The sequence below is a fragment of the Canis lupus genome, chromosome 10 (genome assembly GCF_011100685.1).
Source record: "Canis lupus familiaris isolate Mischka breed German Shepherd chromosome 10, alternate assembly UU_Cfam_GSD_1.0, whole genome shotgun sequence".
NCBI classification, from domain to species: Eukaryota; Metazoa; Chordata; class Mammalia; order Carnivora; family Canidae; genus Canis; species Canis lupus.
In genome coordinates this window covers 39,997,699-40,018,243 of record NC_049231.1, presented here as the reverse complement: position 1 = coordinate 40,018,243, position 20,545 = coordinate 39,997,699, and the positions used below count along the sequence as shown (strand labels likewise).

The window sequence follows — 20,545 nt, the reverse complement described above, 5'->3', positions numbered from 1 at the left end:
GGTAACAAATGGGATAATATACATGAAAACATATTCTTCAGAGGAAACTAGCTATAATTATCATAATTTAAGAGAATGCAGAAATCAACTTGTGTTTATCAAAATGTGATACATCTTTCGATTGTTGTCAATTGAATTCCTACCAGGTATGTGAATTTAGATTTTGTTTACAATGATTTCAATGAAACCATAATTTAGCTATTTTAATATCGGTCCAGCTGTTTTATCATCAGTAATTTCAATTTGGGTAGAATCCTATTCAGATAAGTTATATGTGTATTGGAAACTCTAGTGAGAGTAGTATTTCTCTGAGAAATCATTTTGCTTTATGCCCTAAAAGGAAAACTCTTTGAAGTCAATGATAGTTTGTAAAACAAAAGATTTATCAGTAAAATTTTGCAAATGAAGTTGTCATATCTAAAACTGAAGCATGTCTGATTTTAGTCTGAATGAAAATTGTAACTGCCATAATAGGTAAACTTTCTGGTTACCTGTGACTTAACAGAAACTTTTCTTTAAACCAAAAACAAATGTAACATCTGTGGTGACTAAAAAACCTTTTAATCAGTCATAAATCATAGAAATTTCATCACTAAGACGTATCTAACTGATCATTTTAGAATCCTCCAGTTTGGGGCATCTGGGTGGCTCAGTGGTTGAACATCTGCCTTTGGCCCAGGTCGTGATCCCGGAGTCCCAGGATCAAGTCCCACATCCAGCTCCCCGCAGGGAGCCTGCTTCTCCCTCTGCCTGTGTCTCCGCCTCTCTCTCTGTGTGTCTCTCATGAATAAATAGATAAAATCTTAAAAAAAAAAAAAAAAGCCTCCAGTTAGCTCTACAAACTAAAAAACTAGGGGGAAAAAAAGAAAAGACCTCCATGCCACTTCTCATCTTCCATGCTTAGCCTAAGGCAGAAAGCCAGCAAAATAAAATAGAGTTGAGGAAATATATACATAGTTCAACCTCAACTTTCTGCCCTGTTTCTTCTCAGATTTGTCTTCATCGTTCCGTAGTTAAACCAATTTTCATACTCCTTTTTATCTTGTGCAAATGTAGACCCCTGAACATAATTTTTGAAATCCAACCTGGATATAAGCAGTTTCAAGGCAACTTTCTTTTTTCATATGATTTGCCTCCTTCTGTAGTCCTCTCTGGCCCTAGAGTTTAGCTGAGCAGATGTTAGGATCATCCACATTTTAGGGAAGAAACATTCAAAGCCTGGAGAGATGACTCTGATTGAAAGAAAACCAGCAGAAGTAAACCCAGCTGTCTGGACTTCTACTGAGGCATGGCCGGGTGTTCCAGGCCACCTTCAAAAACATGGACCGATGGAAACATGGAGGTGTCTCAAAATCCTTTTTCCAAAATGATGTGGCTAGCCTGCAGGCTGCCAGGCCTCGCTGGCAGGGTGCTGGGCAGCGTCAGCCCAGACACAAGTGGCTTTCTTTTGGGTCATGGGCGACAGCCATATACCAGGGGTTGTGGCGCATCTGAAGTCTCTTTCCCCCAACTTTTGGTGTCAAAACCCCCAGGTCAGTTGCTGACCTTTGTTTCCAGACAATGATTCTCTGCAAGACCTGTCTTTTTCTCCATGCTCTGTACTTTGCAATTGCCTGGTCTGGTTTTGGGGGAGATGATGGTAGGGGGAGCAGAGCCCCTTTCAGGAGCCACTGAAAGTGCCTACTTTTGTCCCTACCCCACCATCTGCAGGCCATGCACAGATCCGGCCCCCTTTGAACCGGCCTGTAATTATAGTCTCTGTAAGGTATAAGGGTCATTCTGCAGGCCTGAGCAAGTGCAGTAACTCGGAGTAACTGAGTTTCTTTAAAAGGGGGAAAGGGCTATTGGGGTGGTGCAGTCAACTGAGATCTCAGGGTGGTGGGATCAAGCTCGAGCCCTGTGCGGGCCTCTGCCTGGTGCCAGAGTCTGCTCAAAATTCTCTCTTCTTCTCCCTCTGCCCCTCCCACTTGTCCTCTCTCTCTCTCTCTCTCTCTCTCAAAATAAATAAATCATATAAGGGAGGGAGTCGGCATTTTACAACAAGTGATTAATTAAAGACTGGCTGGTCTTTGTGCCACTAGATTGGACCAGGTGAACAGGGGATAGACGGTTACAAAGGGAATTCAGCAGGATCTATTGCCAGAAAAGCATCACAGAGTGTAGGGGATAAGCCCACACGGAAGCCCCAGGGATAAGCTCTCCTCTGGGGGGAAAAAGACATAGTTCAGCTGGCCACATCATGGCTTGTCTGAGACTCTCCCTGAGACCTGGATGATCTGATTTCAGATCCATCAGAACCTTCTGATTAAATTTCTCTGACACATAAAGCTCAGGCAAGCGCTCCCCAAACCTACACCCTTCACTCCTATTTAATTAAGTTACCCCTTGCACTGGACTATTCATTTTTTTTTAAGATCTATTTATTTTAGAGAGAGAGACAGAGAGAGTGAAGTGGGGAGGGGCAGAGGGAGAAGGAGAGAGAATCTCAAGTAGAAGCCCAAGTGTGTGCGGATAATGACAAGGGGGCTCAATCTCACCACCCTGAGATCATGACCTGAGCTGAAACCAAGAGTCAGATACTTACTCAACTGAGCCATCTGGGTGCTCATCATTTTAAAACAAAATCAAGCCATGTGCCCACTGTTAAAAAGAGGGAAGTCTGATGATCAGGAATGTGTTGCAGCATGCGGACACTATGACACTGAAAACATAGAGCAGGTGTTTGGTGCCTGGATGGAGAGGATGAGCATCATACAAAGCAGCGTTGTCAAATGAAGGTGTTCGTTCTTGGGAGGCTGTCAATCAACAAATAATTTTGAATGTCTGCCTCTAGGCTCGCTACTTGGCTCCCAAATTTTGTGTTGAAGACATATGGAAAGGCCGAAGAAAGAAACTATATAATCAGCAATTATAATTTCCCAAATACAATGCTGGTTTTCTTATATGGAAATTATTTAGTGGGTCTCCCAAAACAGGTAACTGAGGTAATAACTTCTAAATGGAAAATGATCACGATGCATATAAATGTTCACCCAAAATAGATCATTCTCTGTGATCCTGATTATAAAAATCATTATGACACAATTCGGCATCAGCAACTGAGATTTGTGGCAATGACCCTTCCCTGGGCATGTGTTTGTATGTGTGCCTAGATGGCCTGGGGCAGGGCAGTTCATCAAGGTTGAGGAACATAAAACTATCAGAGGAGTTGGACCATCTGACGTATTTGAAAGGACTCAGTCTCAAGTCATTCTGAACTTGGGAACCTGATCAATAATAATAAAAAAAAATCAGTACAATGGAAAACATGATTGTCTATCACATTTTTTAAAGAAAATTTCTCCCTCATTTATGGAATGTATTCCATATTTTTAAACCCAAATCTTTGCCAGGAAGAAAATAAAGGAAATCAAAAATGAGATGTATGGAAATTAAACATGGTGGACACCCTCCAGATGCCCCAAGTCCAGCAAGGAGCTCCCTGGGTCTCTGGAAAGGAGTACTGCACAGTCACCTTTCATCTCAGACAAACTAGATCAACAAATGCAGTCTCATCCTGTGAGGGCTCCAGAGAGATACTGAAACAGATAGTTCCCACTCTTTACCTGGGAAAGAGCAATACACTGTACCTGAGATTATTCAAGCCCATGTCCTGGTTCTATGTTCTCTAATGCGTAGCTATAGAACCTGGTACCAGTTTTCTGTCTTTTTCCACTTTCATGCTTCCTCCCACAACCAGTGATAATCTCTTGCAGATAGAGATGCCTCTCATAGACCCTACTGACTGCCTCTGGACCTCGTTTTCCAAAGCTCCAAGGGCTAAGGGTACATACATACAATATCAACAACTCCAGCCTAACCTCACAATACAGAACACATACTGTTCAATCTTCTTGGAACACGAATCTGACACAGGCCCAAATAAAATTCACACACACTATGCGATTAGCATCTGGTTCCTCAAGGACTCTCAACTCACTGGGTTAGAAAGAGAAAACTATTATATATTGTCATTCCCTGCTTCAACCACGCATGCTCTGTCAAATTCTCCTTTTCTGATTCTGTAACTTTCTGGTCATTCTATTAAATCCTAGCCCAGTCCAGCCCAGGATCAAAAGTTTGAATATGCCATCTGGTTCAAAGCGTTCCCACATCCTTGGGTACCACCAAAGTCTGCATCTGTAATTCTAGGGGCCTGGAGTGGGGAGGGAGTGGTCCCCCTCTTCCTCCCCCTCTCCTGTGTGCATCTTCTTCCAGGGGTGGGAAGAGAGCAGATGGGGCACCAAGGAGAGTTACCTGGAGGCAGTAAAGCCTGACCTCTAGGTGAATAAGGGCAGGAAGCCAAGATCTAAAGCACAACATGGGGTTTTGTGGGAAGGGTGCGTTATTCTGTATGGCAGGAGCTCAGCGTCCACGCGGCACAAGTCTCAGCAGGCCAGAGACCTCAGCCAACTTCTCAGGGTAGAAACAAAGTTAAATGGTAAAAACATTGTGGAGTTTTCCATATAAATATTGAAATACGTCACAGTTCTATTTTTGTCTTCCGATGCTATAAAAATGTACTTTTTCATGAAAACAAATTGAAAGCAAAGGAGAACCATAAGTACTTAGGGAAAACTGAGCTCATGCTAATCTACAAGTTTCTCCTCTCTTCTTGATTTTATTTGTCTCTTTGTTTATTGTACTGGAATACGGTTGATACACAACGTTACATTAGTTTCAGGTGTACAACATAGTGTTTAACTTCTCTCTCACCACAGGTATAGGTCCCATCTGTCCCATGCAGCACCATCATGGTATTATTGACTATATTCCCTGTGCTGTGCCTTTCATCCCCATGACTTATTCATCCCTTAACTGGAAACCTGTACCTCCCACTCCTCTTCACCCATTTTGCCCATCTCCCCCCATCCCCTTACCTCCTAATTGATTTTAAATTCAACTTCTTGCACCAACATTCATTTTCATGTTAATACTTGCAAAGCCTTTCACTGTTTGATGCCCACAATTTTGTACTCATCTCTACCTGTTCAGTATTTTATGTATGACTGCTTGAGATTTATCTCTTTCTTATTTCCATTGTTTGAACATCTGTTTGAAATAAAAGTGGATGTTAGCTTATTTTTCCAGAAATATCTCTAATAGTTCACTAGAAGAGTGAAGGTATGGTGCTAATGGAAGTAGTGTAGAAACAACAGAGTATTTTATCATCATGTTACTTAATTCATGCGATATGAAAATATAATTAGAGAATGAAGCATCTGGAAACCAGGATCCTCTGCATGACCAGAATTGTAAAAATGTACATCAAATTTTGTAAAAAGTTTATATCAAGGAGAATGTAAGTTTCAACGTGAAAAAAAATTAAGGCAAATCCCAAGGTTTTAAGAAGACTTTTGTACTTCCCATTTTCAGTGATTAGCTTATAGCATTATAAAGATTCTGTGCACAATTACCAGATAGATTGTTCTCCCAACCAAAATTCACACGTTCAAGTGAATTCAACAAGGCAAACTCAGTGTATAAGGGGTTTCTGATTAGTAGATGACTCTAGAAATTGTTGGAAATTGTGAAAAGTGGAATGCATTTGAAACATTGTAATACCACAGCCAATACTATATGGGTATTTCTGACAAATCATCTTTTGCCCAATTAACTTATCATCAGAAAAGTAGACTTTGCTTGAAATTGATAGTTGTTTATTTCCTAGGAAACAGAATTTATTATTAAGAAGGCATGATAAGTAAATCTGGCTCAGGTATAGAGGAAGTTTTTGGTACTATTAGAAATTACCATGAAAGCTAAAGAGAAGCACTTCAAGGAGTGAGCTCCTGATGTAATTTTGACCAAAATGCACAAGTTCAAAGTCAAATTATTTAAACAATAAAGATTTAGAAATCTTAGAGCCTTATGAATGAGATCAATATTTATTCAACGTGTTCAATAAACTAAGATTAGATTGTCTGAGATATATGCAAAATCATCAAAGACTATTTTAATTAAAAAGAAGCTCTTAAGTTTTCTCAGTGCTGGATATGACTGACGGTGTCTTACACAATACAAAACTTATCTGTCATAAATCAAAATTAATATTATTAAATTAACATTGTGGCCAGGCTATATTAACATAAAATGTGAGTAGAAATTTTAATGGGATTGTAATGAATTATAGAGTGGAAAAGAGCTGTAAGTATGTATACATGCTTTCAACCTATCTTTTAGACTTAATGAGGAAAGGAAAGACTAAAATGCTCTCAGACTGTTGATTCTTCATATGTTCTATGTGTACTCACAGATATATGTGTACATATGCACACATATGGTTTGGGGGAGCATTAACGGATATTTTTAAGGAAAAGGAAGAAAAAACATGAAGGTTGGCTTGTACTTCTTCAAACACACAACACTGGGCAGTACCTTATGAAGAATCATTAACTTGAGGCCTGGGTAGCTCAGTCAGTTCAGCGTCTGCTTTCAGCTCACGTCATGATCTTAGGGTCCTGGGATCTAACCCTATATTGAGCTCCTGCTCAGCGGGAAGTCTGTTTCTCCCTCTTACTTGGCCCCTCCTCCTCTCATGCTCTCTCTCTCTCTTTCTCTCTGTGTCTCTCTGTCTTAAATAAAAATCTTAAGAAAATAATAATCATTAAGTTTATTAACTTAATTGAACCAACGGAGATTATGGTCACATCCCAAGTATTTCAGGCTCTATCGATAGATTTTCCTTTCCTTTTTTTATGTTCAAAATAAGGAGCAAAGTACCATTTTCATAATCTGATAAGAATAATAGATACAGCAAAATCATTTGGGGCTGGGGCAAAGAAATGCTGCCAAAAATAACCTCTGAAAGTTTTCAAAGTTGAACTCTTTTCCTTCAGAAGAAAAGAGTTTAAAAGAAAAAATATATCATGGTAGTGCTTCTCCCTCACTACATCATCAGTAAAAGAGCAGAAATTTTAAAGGCCTTTGCCAAAGATTGAAGGCCACCTCACTAAATTGAAATATAGGAGTTTTAAAAAATGAATTTGGGAAAAGGAAACAAATTTTAGAACTACTTTTAAAATATGGAATGAGCCATTATATGCTGCAATGTCCAGTACAATGAAGAATTATATGCAGTGCAAATTTAGAACAAATCCAGGATTCTAATTTTGCCTGCAACTTGAAAAGCTCAACTTTAGGGTTGCCTGAGTGGTTGTCAGTTAGGCAGTTGACTTGGATTTTGGTTCAAGTCATGGGACCCAGCCTGGTGTTGGACATTCCCCCTCCTTCACTCAGCCCACTCAGTGAGAAGGCTGCTTGAGATTTTCTCCCTCCACCCCTCCCCCACTTGCCCATGTGCTCTCTTTCTCTCTCAAATAAGTAAGTGCTTACCACTTACACTGATGTGGATGGAACTGGAGGGTAGAGTGAAATAAGTGAATCAGAGAAAGACAATCATCATATGGTTTCACTCATATGTGGAATATGAGAAATAGTGATAGGGACCATAAGGGAAAAGAGAGAAACTGAGTGGGGAAAAATTAGAGAAGAACATAAACCATGAGAGACTCCTAACTCTGGGAAACAAACAAAAGATTGCAGAAGGGGTGGTGAGTAAGGGGATGGGGTAATTAGGTGATGGACACTAAGGAGGGCACTTGATGGGATGAGCATTATATGTTGGCAAATTGAATTTAAATAAAATTTAAAAAAACAAAAGTGTTTGGAGGAAAAACTCGCCAATGTAAAAAAATATATATCTTTAAAAAAAAAAAAAGAGAAGCTCAACTTTATCTAAGATTGTTGGTTCAACTGATTATTATGGCCTTTTGGCAACTGATTGTGGCTATTTGTTTATTCAGTATGCCCCCACATTTATGTTCCTCTGGCCTCCAAGCTCCCTGTTACTGCATTGGACTGGCCAGTGAAGGCAATACATTTTCTATTCCGTACTACTCCAAAAATGCACTTAGCATGTAAGAGAAAATAGAGGCAGTGGCTGGGCAGTGATGATGGAGAATTGCTTTGTGTTCACATGTTGACCACACACACACACACACACACACACACACACACCTAGAGCAGGCCTGGAGAACTTCTTGGCATTATGGGAAGGCTACCAGAGCATCTTGCTGCCCACTCAGAGGATACAGTTGATGCTGTACTAATTGAATCTTCTCTCTAGGATTTGTGTGTGCTGTTCATACACTACCACACTTTAAATTTCAAGCTTTAAGTCAAGGCTTAAACGTGTTTTGAGTTGACCATGCAGTTTGCAGTCTCGCTGGCATGGCCTAATGCACAGTAACACCATAGTTATGAAAATGTCTTCACATCTTTCCCAAAAAAATATTGTGTGAAAAGTGGTACCTGGCATTTGCTTTAAAGCTTCTCACTTGCTTGATTAATTTCTCCTCGCAGAGAGACCAATCACTCTGACTGGCAAGTAATTTACTCCCCTCCCAAACCTTAGAGTCCCACACCGCTTAAGAGCATGGCAAAATGAAAATATAGAGAGCTGGAGAGGGGAGCAAGGATATGGTCCAGGAGTGTGTATTTATATATAAATAAGGAAGATATGTGGGATTTCAGTTAAAAATTAAATATATTTTACAAACACACAAGTACAAAGAGAGCACAAATTGACCCTAATTCCCAGAAACTGAGACCTCAAGCCATACCTGGGAGCAGCTTCCTTAGCTGAGGCATTACAGCAGGTGCATGGCACGGTGTGTTTGTATGTGGATCCTAACACCTGGTGAGAAGGCAGGAATAAAGACTTGGGATTTTATCACAATTTCAATTTGTCAGATACCTTGTTTGGTTATCCAGTGTATTCCCAGTGCCCAGACTAGTGTTTGGTGTCCAACACGCAGCTAATACATATGTTTGAAATGGCTGATTGGCATAGATAATTCATTTCTGGTATGGTTGAAGGGAGTACAGTTAACTTTGGACTGACATTGTTTAGTTGAAGTGGCCTTTTGGCAGTTGGGAAGAAAAGGAGAGACAAAGCTTGGTGGGAAAAGTAGGGAGAAAGTATATGAAATGGTAAAAATTATATTCATAAGCAGAAAAGGTGAATGGCATGGGAGGACAAAGCATGTGGGACAACCATTTGCCTGAGATATTGAGAAAGTCTAGAACATTACAAAGGAGGTCTTAAGGGGAAAAGAACCCTAAAAGAATCAAAGAAGCCATTTAAATTTGATTAACTACCTCAGTGTTAATGAAAGGTTGGAGGAACTAACTTGGTCTTACCAGAATCAAAAAAGATAGTACCTTGGATATGGAAATATCTTGAGAAAGGAATACAGTAGCTAAACAGAAGATAATTTCACTATCTTAGGAGTGAAAATGTTTTAGACATGGAGGGAAGATTAGTTTCAAAGATTTTATACAGAAGAAAATCAGGCACAGTTTGTGTTAAAATGGATTTAAAATGTAAAAGACATTTGAATGAACCATATGCATTCATTTATTCAGTCAGATTTATTGAGTATATATGACAAAGCAATAAACAAAGGAGGAAAAAGAAACCACCTCACCTTCATTTACTTTGCAGTTCATGGCAAAAACATGAAACAAAAAATTTAAAATAAAATAAAATAAAATAAAATAAAATAAAATAAAATAAAATAAAATAAAATAAAATAAATGGAACCATACAGAAGTTCATAAGGTTCTGTGCATAGTGTGCAGAGAGAGGAATAATGAGGTGGGGACCAGGTAGAGGAGATCAAGGGACTGTGATTGTATTTTTTTGGCAAGTGCTCAGTGAAGGTCTCATCAAGAAGGTCACATTTAAGATGAAGGAGGTTCCAAAGTTGCTTACTTTCTAGAAAGTTAGAGATACCACCATACTTACAAAGAATATAAATGGCATGAAGACATGGGGACAAGTAGAGTTTACAACCTTTGTTTGAATTAAAAATTGAATTGTTTTCTCTGTAAAATCTAATTTAGTGATACATTCAGATAATCTGGAGGAAGGATTTCCACCCCCTCATGCCATATTAGAGGATTGAGGACAGTAATGATTCTCAATGTCTTTCTCATTGACTTCATTTTGCAATATCTCTTTCAGTTCATCAAATATCCAGTAAGCAATATGTTCGTCGGAAGCTACAAGAATAAGTGAATTTCAAACCATGATCTCCCTAGAAGGATGAGTAGCAGGGCCTCAAAATTTGAGTGAGAGATTAATTCAGTAATATAAAACAAAGAGTCACTGAAATGCAGCAGAGAAAATGGTCCCTTAGGGAGAGTTGAAAACGGGCCATGGGACACCATGAGGCGTCTGTCTGCAATGGGAGGGTTCTGAAAGATTGAGATGTAGCCTGAGTGTCTCACCTGCAAGCCGTTCCAGAAGCAAAGGCCAAGTCAGAGCTTCTTTGGGATCTGTTTAGGCAGGAGCATGAAGAACAACACACTACAAGAGTCTGCAAAAAAATAATTTCTAGTCACATCCGAAGACTGAAAAGCAATCGATTTGTTCTTTGGGCAGGCTTTTAAAAATCCTCACACTCCGTGTCTCCAGCTCCATGGAGAACAGCTACGTGACTGCGAGGTCTCTGGTTCCTTCCCTCTATGGAGGGACCGGTGCTCCTTCAAGTCCCTCAGCTTCAAAGATTTCACTGCCCCACTGCCAAATGTCACGTTACTATCGACAATGCAAGAAGTAGGATTTATAACCTAAAAAATTATAGACTGTCATTCTCCCAATCATCAGCCTCATGTTCTCCCATTTCAAATTCTCTAAGACCGTGCTGATAGTTTTTTTACTTCAAACTGACAACTGCTTTTATTTTCTCCCAGTGCTTATTCTCGAGACTTCCCTCCTGTGTAAGTGAAGTCCCCCTGCGTTCTCATTTATTTCATCTTTCTTTTGAGTGCATTTCTGGTTGTGCTACTGAACCAAGGAGATTTGACCTAAATTAAGTGCCAATTTGGGAAAGAAACAGGAGACAAGAGGAATGGTGACAGTCAGAAATGATAATGAGCAAATGCAGTATTGTGGGGGACAGTTCAGTCTCTGCTTTAATTGAGCTGCGTGCAAAAGAAACACCCTAATATTCTGCTTTTGAGTATATCCTCTTCAAGCACGTATACAGGGCCAGTTACTGACTCAGAAAATGGTTTGAACACCACACTGTTTTCAACGTTGGCTTACCTTTTTTTGAAGATGATGCTCCTTCTCATTTTCCTTGAAAACCGAAGTTACCAGTTGGTTTTCCATCACCAAATTTTCTGATCATGAAACAGCAAGGAGACAGTTTTGTGGTATGGATGACATTTTCTTAATGGGAAGCTGGTGAATCACAGGAGCCATGAAGGTCCTGTGACTTACAGGCACCCTCAGAGGGTCCCCAGGTTGGGTCTCTCCCATCACTTGAAAAGTCAAATGATGCAGCTCTTTAAAAAAAAAAAAAAAATCAAAACTAGAATATGAGTTAGCAATTCCATTTCTGGGTAACATGCCCAAACGAATTGAAAGCAGAATTTTAGATATTTGGATGCCCACGTTCGGAGCAACGTCTTTCGCAACAGCCCAAAGATGGAAGTGACCCAAGCGCCCATCGATGGATGCATAGATAAGCAAAATGTATGGGACCCCTGGGTGGCTCAGCGGTTGAGTGCCTGCCTTTGGCTCAGGTCGTGACCCCGGGTCCTGGGATCGAGTCCCACATCGGGCTCCCAGCAGGGAGCCTGCTTCTCCCTCTGCCTGTATCTCTGCCTCTCTAGAATAAATAAAATCTTTTTAAAAATAAGCAAAATGTGATATATCCATAGAAGGGACTATTACTCACTCAGCCTTTTGAAAGAAATCCTGACACAGGCTATAACACGGACCGACCTCGAGGACGTTGGGCTAAGCGAAAGAAGCCAGACCAAAAAAAAATCCGGACAAACAGGGCATGATTCCACTTATGTGAGGGGTTTGGACTAATAGGAAGCAGAAAGCGGTTGCCAGGGGCTGGGGGCTGGGAAAGGTGAGGAGTTAGTGTCTCGTGGGGTAGAATTTCAGTTTGGGAAGATGAAAGAACCCTGGAGCTACTCGGTGGGGCCCCTGGCGGTGCGTTTCATGCTGCGTGTGTGTTTACGGCCACACAGAGAGGATCACACGAGCTCAACTCATCCTCCTGGGAGACGATAGAGCTCACGTTCCGCCAACCCTTCTCGGGCCACGTCGTGGTTGTTGCATCAGGTAAACACAGACACGGGGTGCATCACTCGTTGGGCAGCACCCAGAGACAGCCCCGGCAGGTGGGGTGCTCCAGTCTGGCTGCCAAGAAGCCCTATCGGGATGTTTTGACTCATTACCCTGAGCCTTCATCAGCTGATGAAACCAACTTTTTTTTTTTCATCAGCTGATTAAGATTCAAGATAATGAGTCAAAACATGCCAGTAGTAATTCCCAACAGTGCTGAAGACAGGATGTGAACTTTTCCGCGCACCTACATGCGCACAGACAGACGCAAGGGGAACCGACGCGGCCTCCCGCCTGCGGAAAAGTTCATTCCGTGCCTGGGAGGCGTGGCAGTTACCACGTAGAGCTCGAGGAGAGGCACCAAAAAAATTAGCTGACCAAACAACTGAGTTGAATGCTAATAATTTTCATAGGAAGAGAGAAAGCGCATGAAATTAACTCACAGGAGAACACAAGGGGAGGAAAGAAAATAAAAATCGCACAGGAAATTGCCATGCGCAACGTTGAATGGATTCTAGGAAAACCCAAATTCCAAATGCTTTGTGCTTCCTCCTGAATCAACAAATGCACTTCAGAATGTTTTTGATGGCAACTGTATCTAAGCTCAAAGTTCCAGAAATTTTCCACAACTGTTCTGCATTCTGAGGGCCTTTGGTCTGACTACAGAATATTGAGTTTTACCAACAAAAGCATTTGATCGAATGCCATCCCCCTTAATATCAGATATATATGTATTTTAAATTCCATTAAGCCTCCATTGGGAAACTACCTAATATTTGGAATGCACTGCTTAATGTGCTAACTGATCTTATTTGCGTGTGGTGCTCACTGTCAGAGAGACCAGAAGCGTAGTGACAGTTATTGCTGTTGAAAGGATGCTAGGAGGGGCGTGAGTGGAATGGTTAATGGGCCAGGAGTCAAGGGACTTAAATATCCCCTAAATGTGGTAACAGTCCAGCATTCCAAAGGCCGAGGGAGATCGGACATCAAATCTTATACGTATCAGCCTAGGTTTCTCTCTTTCAGGAGTTTGAGTAAATCAACTTATAAGATCTGCTAAGCAAAGTCCCCCTTTAAAAGATAATGAATGTTAAAACATGGCATGAGCTAGTCTCAATGGCAAACTGAAAGCAAACAGTTTACTCTGAGAACAAACAATGGCTCTGATCCTAATTCTTTGAATCGCAACAACCGAGAAGGCAATGCTTTTAAATGCAAGAGTCAGAACAGCAAAGAGACTGCGTTCTCCGATGCACCATTAAGGAACACTTCTACCTACAGCCGGCTGCTGATGGCAGGCTCTCTGAAAGGCTTCTTGTGGGAACACGTTGTCAGAATTTTCTCTGAGGTTTTGGGGGGGGGGGGGGGATGAGGGAAAAGCATAGCACTAAAAAGATGAAAACACTCTCTTTTCTCTTTTCGCTTTTTTTTTTTTTACCCCCGTTCTTTCCTGACTGCTGTATTTCTACTGTACCGATGCCTGTCACTTGCAGTAGACACCATGGCTCAGCTTGTTAGGAAAGCATTGCTCCTACTATTGTTCTATTTAAAATGTGCCATTTGGAGGTGCCACCTCTAAGAGACCAAATTATGCATGCTTTCGGTGAGGGTCTTAATTGATGCATGATTTACTACAGGATGCAAAACTTTGCTTGGATAAGCTGAAATGTTATGTCGAGGAAGAGCCCTTTCTATGGTTTTACGGGCTTGTCTTCTCATTGGGAGCATACATTTACTAACTGTATAATTGGTGGCACGGTTCTTCCATCATAAACATTGTTATCAGTTAATTAAACTTGAAATGCAGCTTTGTTCCACAACATGTTTTGTCAGATTGTTTTCCTTATTTATTTATCATCATAAAATTTTACTTGGTGACTGGCAGCTTCTCAGCCCTCCAATAATAATATAAATCAAAACATAAGATTTTAGTCTTCGTGCAATTTCCTTTTGGTCTGAAAATATGAAACCAGATGTTTTTGGCATGCTAAAGATGCTTTTCATCTTTTTTTAGATTCTTTCAGTGCAGTCAAAGTAAATGCATTTTTAAAACCAACTTATGAAAGTTAAATTCCCTTTGTTCATCTTAGAGTAGTCTGGTTTGCATTGATGCAGTGGCATTGAGAGACCTTTCAGATAACGTACTGAATTTCTTGGAGGAATTACACATGTGCAGCTAAAAGCTCAAAGGGCAGCAGAAATTGTATTAATAGCAGATCAGTAGACCATGAACCGTGATTCACCAGAGGGTCCTACCACGCAGCATGCCTAAAGGTAGAGGTTCAGGTTGGTCAACAACCAAAGTGATCTTGACTCTCTATATATTATCGGGGTGAGGTGCCTAATTTGTTCACATAGTTATCACATACTTGTTCCGGCTTGAAAATGTGGGGCCCATGAAAGCATGGCCGTTGGAATTTCCTGTGACAGTGAATCTCATTTCGGTAGATATTACCATCTATCTCAGCCTAAGGCTATCACTAAAACATCTAAACATTCCCAGATGGAATCTACTTCACTGATATTAGAGGGATTTGGTGTTACTGGAGAGACGTGGGGTCAGTAAATAGGAGCAGGAATAGAGTGGCACATAGGCTAATCTCATTTGTACGTGGCCTCGGATTGCCACCACGTCCCTAGGCAGTTTTGTGGTTTGGGTCTTGGAACAGTTAGGACAGACTGAAATATTTGGGGATCTTGGTGGGGTGGTGTATGGAATTATTTACAATCAGTTTTGCTATCTAAGCTTTGATGTGGTTCGCCCCATCCTCAGCCCCCAGCTTCATTGCATAAATTCCACGACAGCCCAGCGCTCAGGACACTTCTTCTTTACCACTGCCCCCAACAATCATATCAGTCTCTGTATTCATTAAGAGTACAACTCCCCTGCATCTTACTCTGCTTGATTTTTAAGGAAGCTTTCTCAGAGGCAACACTTTTCTCCATACTCAGGCTTCATGAACTTCCTTATTACTCACTGAGGTCAATGGTTGACTTCCCATCCCCAAAAACCCACTGATTTCCCTGTGTCAAAAGTCAGTAGTGATCCCCTTGTAGCCAAACATAATGTCTTCTTTCAACATCATTGGCTTTTGGACAATGGACCTCTTCCTTCTCTCTTGGCTTACACAAACTACTCTCTTTTGGTTCTCCTATTTCTCTGAACATCCTTCCCAATATTTTCTGTTTCTTCTTCTTTTTCTGCCTGACACTGAACATTATAATCTTTATGCTTTTGCCATTTGTCTTCTTCCATCTTCATTCCTTATAATCTTTTGGGTGTTACATTGACTGCCATGACCATCTGTGTGCTGACATCACCTATAATTCTAACTCTCATCCACAGCTTGTTCCTATGCTGAGGACCCCAGTATCTAACTAGAAATGCAGACAAATTCAGCATAAATACCTCATTTTTACCCCCAAATCACTGTTTTTCCTGAATAGTTGAGCCTAATTACTATCACCCAGACATCCAAGCCAGAAACCTGCCACCTTTACATGAATCACCTCAAATATACTCACTCTCAGACTTCGAATCTAGCTTTTCATTCTTTAAAACGTTTCCAATTCATTCTGTTAATATTGAAAACAAAGCACTATTTAATGTAATGAGGGAATATTTGGTTATCTGGGTCTATTTTTGGATAAAGCTTCTTCCTTGCTAGTTTCAAATCACATAGCATAAACCATCACCTTCTCACCAGTCTGACCTTGAGGGACACAAGAAAATGGAAAATGAGATACAAGTTTAACAAATAAAGAGAGGAAAATGGCAAAGGAAGAAAAGACAGGAGGACAAGAAAAGAGGCATTTCTCAAAACCATTTTTTTCCTATTTTCTTATTTTTAAGAATGCTCACTGTCAGAGAGACCAGAAGCGTAGTGACAGTTACTTTTCATTAGTTAAGTCAGGTAAGGGGGTGTTTTGTTCTTTTCCCCTTATTTCCTCTTTTTCTTCTCAGCTCCTCAGTACATTTACAATGTTATGGTTTCAGCTTCCCTAGCATCTTCTATAGCCATTCCCACTGCCACAGACTCATTTCATGCCCTCACTGTATCACTAATCTACTGTTGCTATGTGCCCCTACCATCTTTTTTCTTACTGATCTTGGTGGCCTTTCTAAAAACAAGAGCTGCTTAAAATTCTTTGATGCTGCCTCATTACTGTCAGGTCAAAGTCCACACTTCTTAGTGACATGATCATAGTCCCACCATCTCTTTGGTGTTTATTTCTCTGCCTTTTCTTTGGCAGCCAACATTTAGGTGCGTTGAAGATTCTATGTTTTTAAAGTGCCATCTGATTGCCACCTCATCTTTACTAATGCTCTTTTGATGTTCTTCCCTCCCTTATCATCCTCTACCACCTGCCCAGTGAGCTAAGCTCCATTACTTAACTATAGTAACACTTGGCCCAAGTCTCTCCTGCTGCCCAGGTAGGACTAATCTAACCATACTTTTCTTTATTTTTCCCTAAGCAACTTTTACCATCTCCCATCCATTAGCATCTGTAGCACCAAGTGATATATTCTGTATGTAGTTTCATGAATTAAACTATAACTCTTGAAATTCCAGAGCCGTTTCCGGCTCAGTTGGTGTTCTGGTTCTTAGCACAGTGCCTGGCACTTAATAAACCAGGGCAGTATAGATCAGGGTGCCCATTCTGACTAGCCACGAGAAAGCCACATCCTATTTCCCATCCCCTGTTGTTGGAGTTTTGATCCTGGCTCCACCACCTAGAGGCCAAACAAACCTCTCTGTTTCTATTGCATCTTCTGTCAAATGATGATAACATAGCACACCTAAGAGCATTAATGAGATAATAACAATTAGAAAAGCAGTGTACCAGGCATCCCTGGTGGCTCAGCGGTTTAGCACCGCCTTCCGCCCAGGGCTTAATCCTGGAGACCTGGGATCGAGTCCCACGTCAGGTTCCCACCATGGAGCCTGCTTCTCTCTCTGCCTGTGTCTCTGTCTCTATTTCTCTCTCTGTGTCTCTCGTGAATAAATAAATAAAATATTAATTAAAAAAAAAGAAAAGCAGTGTACCAAATGCTTAACACAGTGCCTCATGTGCAATAACTCTTTAAGGAATGCTGTTATCAGCTGATCTGTGTGTGCTTATTAAATGAAGAAATTATAAGAAAAAGTGCAAGAGGATATCAGGATCTATCAGTTCTCTGAGATTAAGAACCATGCCTTGAATTTACTGGGATTTTGTTGTTGATGATGATAATGATAATGATGATGACGATGATGATTTGTTTGTTTTTTCTTTCAATAGTCTCAGCACAATGTCAAACTCAAAATAAGAATTCCATACATGTAGTTGAATGCTAGATCAAGAAGATACTATGTAGGGAAGTTCAGATTTGGGGAGAGGATAAACACAAAGGGAAATAAAATCACATGGGAAAGAGAGCTAAGCATAGTCCCCTGAACCCAGTAATCTATGAGCCTCTGGGTGAAGCAGTCACTGTTATCATAATACACAACAGAGAGCAGACTGCAGAATACTGCATTGGATAAGGTGGTGGTAGGAGGGTCCAAAAATGGCCATTTCCCTTGCTCCTTTTCTTCGTTATCATTATTTGAATCATCTATTTTCTCAAAGTCTTACAATTGAGCATTAATTATCATAGCATATCTCAGGATGGTTGTTATCTCTTTGTAGATGTATCCAGATTCCTGCTTCCATAAAATCCTTGCTAAGTGCCCCTTTCTCAAACATTAAATTTCTCCCTCCATAATGAGGCCATTTCTGTTCATAGATAAAGGAATTTTAAGAATTGAGCTCTAAACCTGCTTTCAGATTTCAGAAAGTGACTAAGAGGACCTCTTAGTGTCCTGATTATGCTTAAATTATTCTTCTAGCAAACTTTACTCTGCACCTACTATGAGTAGGAGAGCAGAACCATATTTCCTGTTAAATAAACTAAGTATGACTAGTTTGAACTGCATTAATAAATTTAAATCATGTTATAGGACAGCTGTGGGAAACTTCTGATCTCACTATGAAATATATTGTTTTCTCATTGTTAGCAGACGATTTTGCAGGTTTCTCATTGGAAGCAGGCAAACTGAACAAAGGTCAAGTTCAGATCTACCTAATACTGCCTAGGTTCATTGTCTCTCTGCCCTCCCATACTTGCCCCCTCCTTCTGGTCTGTTGCACAGAGGGCTACTGAAAACTACAGTTCCCAGAATCCCTTGTTCACTGGTTTCCTGTTAGTTTCAGCCAAAGGAAACAGGAGTTGGATATTAGGGAGCAGGTAAAAGGAAAGGAAAGCCATAGTATTTCTACCCTGCCTCTGTTTTCACAAGCTTCTCCAGCAATGGCTTTGCCTCTCCCAGAAGTCTGTTCCCACAAAACATGCCTGTCCTCCAAGGACTCACCCCTAGGATCTAACGCATGGTCCAGAGCAGTACATACCTCCACTCTTGCCCTCTCCAAATCTTTGTGGTGGCAGCCACTTCCTGCAATTGTTAATCTCTGGATTGCTTCACTTACCCCTGTTCTCAGGTCTCCCAACACCTGTGTAATCTGCTTTTGTATTAGACTCCTGTAGTAAAGCATCAAGGCAGGAGCTGTTTTCCTGATAGATCCTGACGAATAGAGCCAAAAATAAACTATGCAGTTTTTTGTCATGTACTTAGGGTATCTCTTCTTGATTTGCACTTTGAGAGTACGCTATGCGAGCTTTGTAGAGACACCTTTAATCCTTTCAGACAAAGGCTTCAGATTGTCTTTATTCTCCAGCCTCACTGGGTTTGAGAATCTCTTTGTTAAGGACCCACTGAGGTAGGCTAGATTGCAGTTACTAAGAAGGAGCTGGCAGTGTGCAGGCTGCTTGGAGCCTTGGCTTATAATGGTCTCTTCTGGAAGGTGGTTTCTCTGTGAAGAAATATTATTTTAACTGTGATAATCTTTTCGCAAAATAACGTTGTCATCATCTGCCTGAGTTTTTCTCAGCAGCATTGTGAAGGGGAATTCTGTACTTTTATCCTAGACTGTGTAACCTTCAGGAAGGAAAATAAGCATCTGAAGGAAATTCACTCACATGTTTGGTGGAGACCTTCAGATAGCAAGACCTAGATCACCAAAGGAGGTAACTCTATATAGATTTTCATTGGTGAACTATAGATGTTTACTTTATTTAAAATAGCTAACAACCTTGTCTTCAGTCTTACCTGTCCCCAGGCAATTTCCAGTGCTGCTGAAAGAGTGGTAACTCCAAAACCCAACTTTGATCACGACACATAAAACCCTTATTGGATTTTTATAGCTTTCAGGATGAAGACCAAGTATTCTAGCTGGTACTTTAAATATGTGGTTCCTACCTTTTTATGTGGTCACCTGCCTCCTCCTTCTGCCCCACTGTTGTTCCCTCTGGAAGCCACCAGTACCCCAAATCTGCCATACTCTCATATATCTACACTTCTGTGTTACTGCTCTGTCTATAACAGTCTTCTTCCTCCTTTCTTTTTTCCCCTGGTTCACCCCATCTGGACTACTCAGACTCTGCCCATATGCCACCTGAAAACCTTCATCTCTTCCATCCCTCACCCTGTTTGGCTGAGGGGTCACCCCATGGTTTTCAGAAGCATCTGCTGCAAATTCCTACACTTTACATAATACAGTGATTATTTGTGCACCAGACCAGCCCCCTTACCAAACTAGCAATCTCATGGGCAAGGACACCCTGTTACACTTCCTCCTTGTTGTCAGTGCTTAACATAGGCCTTGGTTTACATCAGACACTCAATATCCATTCCCATCATCAATGCATAAGAGTTTCAGATGCTCCACATTCTTACCAACTCTTAATATTTCTAGGGTTTTCCCCCTAAATTTTAGCCATACTAATAGATTTGAAATGATATTCCATTTTGTCATTTAATTTGTTCCCTGGAAACTAATGATGTTGAAAATATTTTCACATACTCATTAAACCACTCATATAGTTTCTTTTGTCAAGGGTTCATTAAGGTCTTTTGCCCATTTTAACTTATGTTTATTTTTTTATTATTGATTTGTAAGAGTTTAATGCACACAGTTTTGATAATTTGATAAATGCAATTAATAGGTTGGTATTATATTTATTATATTAAATATGTTAGAACTTCACAAGAGAACTTTTGTCACAGTGCCTACGATGTTGATTGATTTTAAATTTTTATTAGGTAAGTATGCCATTATTATGAGCCTATATGAATCACTGATTTTAAGATAATCCTACATTGTATAGAAAGGGGAAATTCCAAATAATATCAGACTACAAAATATTGCTTAACATGTAGCATACACGTAATATATGCATTGCAAAATTTAAGGGCTTTTATGAAAGGGAGG

General features: G+C 40.4%; 1 long non-coding RNA gene across 3 annotated transcripts in view; it reads right to left on the bottom strand.

The window, feature by feature from the left end:
- Window positions 1–12,719, bottom strand: part of LOC111097700 — a 38,824-nt gene extending 26,105 nt beyond the window's left edge. Inside the window, exons 1-5 of one of the 3 annotated variants that reach the window (XR_005365205.1) lie at window positions 12,637–12,719; window positions 11,156–11,232; window positions 10,336–10,424; window positions 8,664–8,737; window positions 4,926–5,091 (exon numbers count right to left, since the gene is read on the bottom strand). This is a non-coding gene — a long non-coding RNA (uncharacterized LOC111097700). Of the gene's footprint in view, window positions 1–4,925; window positions 5,092–8,663; window positions 8,738–10,335; window positions 10,425–11,155; window positions 11,233–11,792; window positions 12,419–12,636 lie in introns of those variants that run through there. The other 2 variants (XR_005365207.1, XR_005365206.1) reach the window with 2 other exon arrangements.
- Between the last annotated feature and the right edge of the window lie 7,826 nt (window positions 12,720–20,545).